Here is a 3,380-nt window from a genome sequence, read left to right as displayed (position 1 = left end):
AGCGTAGGACGGACGGTATTCAAAATGGAAAAAATCGGATAATAACCCTACATTCCATATAACGGTACTTTTCAGAAATACGAAAACTGCTATATTTTAGTAACTACTGAAGCGTATTCACTCAAAATTGATATTTACAATGATTCTTAGACGAAAATAAGAATATTATGAATTTTATGAAAATGGGCGCAGCCACGCCCACTTATGATCGCATGTGTATATCGCGGTGTAACCGCTCCACCAATTTCTCCCAAACTTGGCACAATTGGGTGGTTGCCTTGGTAAAACATACCAAACGGCTGAAAATTTTTAAAATCGGTCAGTAATCACGCCCACAAATAACGGTAATTTTGAGAAATACGAAATCCTCGACAAATCAGTAAATATGTTTGAAACTAATTTTTCGAAAATGGGCGTGGCAACGCTCACTTATGACCACGTATGTATGTATGTGTATATGGGAAACCGTTACATCAATTTGTATCAAATTCGATATAATTTTTGTACTTGCCACATAAAAGCAAGACGTTGAAAATTCTTGAAATTGGAATAAAATTACGCCCTCTTTTCATATAACGGTATATTTCAGAAATGCTGAAACTTCGCTATTTCGAAATTTAAGCACGCTAATTTACTTAAAATTTACACTCACAACAATGCCTTGGATAGCTATATAATTTTATCTCATTAAGTCTAACTGAACATACTGACGAAATTGTTTGAAATAGGGATAAAACTAACCTGCTTACCATGTAACGGTTGCAAAAAGGTATATTTAATACGTGCGCCGAGTATTTAATGTTTGGGTTCGCCCGAACTTAAACTTTTTTACTTGTTAGCTTTATTTGTGTCAGAAAAAACTAGTTTTGAAACGTGGGTCACAAACTATTACAACATTGAAGCAGTTCGATTTTCATCACATAAAATAAAAATACATCAACCACGCAATTTTTCTTAGCGACGTTCATTGTTGTTTATGATTTTTTTTTGACGTTTCTCCACTCTTTACCAAAAGTAATCGGTGAATCGGGGTTGCAGATGGAGAAGTTATCTTCAGAGGAGACTTTTGTATTCTTAATTACGTTTCGGACAGTTCAGCTCGAAAAACCAGATAATCTGGTCATAAATATGTCGCTAAACAAAAAGTCTAATATAACACTGTTATGAAATTTATTATAGGCAGCAGTCTACCGGATATCCGATCGGATATCTGATTCCGGCTCTTATTTTTTACATGTATCCGGAATCTGGTTATCCCGCTAAATCTCTATCCGGCACATCCCTACTCATTATGTATGTAGTCTGAAAATTGTTGCGAATTTTTAAATATTATAAAAAATATATATTTTTTCAGTTCTTTCAGTGTACTCAAATGTTTTCCGTCAAAAATGAAGTATTACTTACTCTTTACCTATAAATGTACATACAACATGCATGCATACATACATTTGTATATGTATATGTACATAGTTTTATATGGAAGAAAAACTTGTTGGGAAAGTGCGTAAATTGCTATGCAACCTTTATGTCGTAGTTATTCAAAGCAAAGCATAAGCAACACATAGAAGCACCCCTTTGCTATTGTCATGAATTTCTACCCTTCAATGATTCTTGAGAAAATCCAAGGTTAAACCCAACTCAACCCCAATTAAACTTTTTTTTTATTCTGAGTACAGAGTTACACGTGCGCTCAAAATCGGAGGATAACACAAACTGTACGGCAATAACGGTGAGAGAGATGCATAATATGTAACAGGAAAAGTAGGCGAGAATAAGCTGTGAAAATGCAGCATTGCTATACAAAATCACGAGTCCTTTACAAATTAGGTACCAAGAGGATGCCGAAGACACGAGTCCATGTGAACTTGGTGGCAAGTAGTTCGAGGGGCGGTGGTAGTTGGAATACTTTTCTATTTCTATTGATATAGTAGATATGTACATATGCATGAAAATGTGTGTGTTTTCGGGATCGTATGCAGATAAGCAAAAACTGTGATTACTCATTGAGAAGGATCGATCACGATATGTGAAACTTGTAACGAATTGTTCATTCATTGTCCTTACTAAATAAACGTAAATAAAAGTACATATCATCCGCTGTGTTTGGCAAAAATATCCCGTTCCTTTTGGAAAACTGTCACCTGAGCCTACCCAACAAACATTTAGGTTTGAGCTCAACTTGAGGTTAAGTTGAGAACTAAGGTATTTCTCAAATCTCCAACGTTGTTTCTCAACAAGTGGAGGATCATAGCGTTCTCAACAAGAAGGGCATTTTTCTTTGTATGAAAAAAGGACTGTTTCCCAAGTTGAGAAAATGCTAGTTCTCAACTTGAACTACTATGTAATTCTCCAATTGGTCCAAACATACCATTGAAAGACTGAAATTGAAATAGTAAAATACCTTATACCTTTTTGGTTGAAACGACAAACATAGATGAATTTAAATATTAATTTTTCGTTTTATTATCCTTTTTGTATTTTGTAGTTAATCAATACCGTATTACAATAATTCACTTCACGGTATACAGTCCGACAGTAATTTTGCCACTTGATCACTTCGTGTTTTATTTTATTTCAAGATTATTTGAGGATGATTTGAAGATTATTTACTTTTAGTTGCTAATTTTCCTCTTTATATAGCTTTCGTTTTTCACTTAATAATTAAAATTTTTTGTTTCTCTGCCACTTTTTACGTATCTGCGCGTCGGTTAGAGATGAGTTGGAGAATGATGTTGGATTAGGGTTGCCAGATGCGAAATCAGTACGTTAGACTTATTCATGTCAAAAAAATCAGTACTTTTCAGAACACTTATTCAAATCAAAATTATGAATGTAAGTAACAGATAATACTTTAAACGCCACAGTACTTGTTTTTAACAATGTTTTGGTATATAAATAAAATATTGTTTATAAAAAGTAAAAGTGTTATTCACTTTAACATGAGTGTACACTAGACCGTTCGTTATTTCAACTTCTTTTTTAAATATACAGTTTGCCGGGCGGCAAAAGATGTCTTTTGGTCTACAAATAAGCTGTGCAAAATTTTATTCGAATATGATAACTCTAAGTACTTGCGCGTTGCATTTGAAAATTTAGAAAACCATATGCATTCTGGGAAAATTTTTTTTAACAAAATAGTTGAAGGTCGTGAATTTTATAGTCATTTGCTATGTAAAATAACTCACACAATCTGAATATGAGGTTGAAAATTAAAAAAGTAGAATAGGTTTTAAGAATTTGCGAAATTATCGTTTTTTTTTCAATTGAGAAAACATTTTCAATTTTTTCCAAAAATATCCGGTTGTGATTATCACACCGCAAAAAGATCTCCACCAGATTAAAGGTCTTTGAAATCCCTATGAACCTGCTATACAATGTTT

This window comes from Rhagoletis pomonella, unplaced genomic scaffold (assembly GCF_013731165.1).
Source record: "Rhagoletis pomonella isolate Grant_MI unplaced genomic scaffold, Rhpom_1.0 Rhpom_scaffold_00001, whole genome shotgun sequence".
Taxonomy (NCBI): Eukaryota; Metazoa; Arthropoda; class Insecta; order Diptera; family Tephritidae; genus Rhagoletis; species Rhagoletis pomonella.
Note: the sequence above shows the minus strand (reverse complement) of the source record.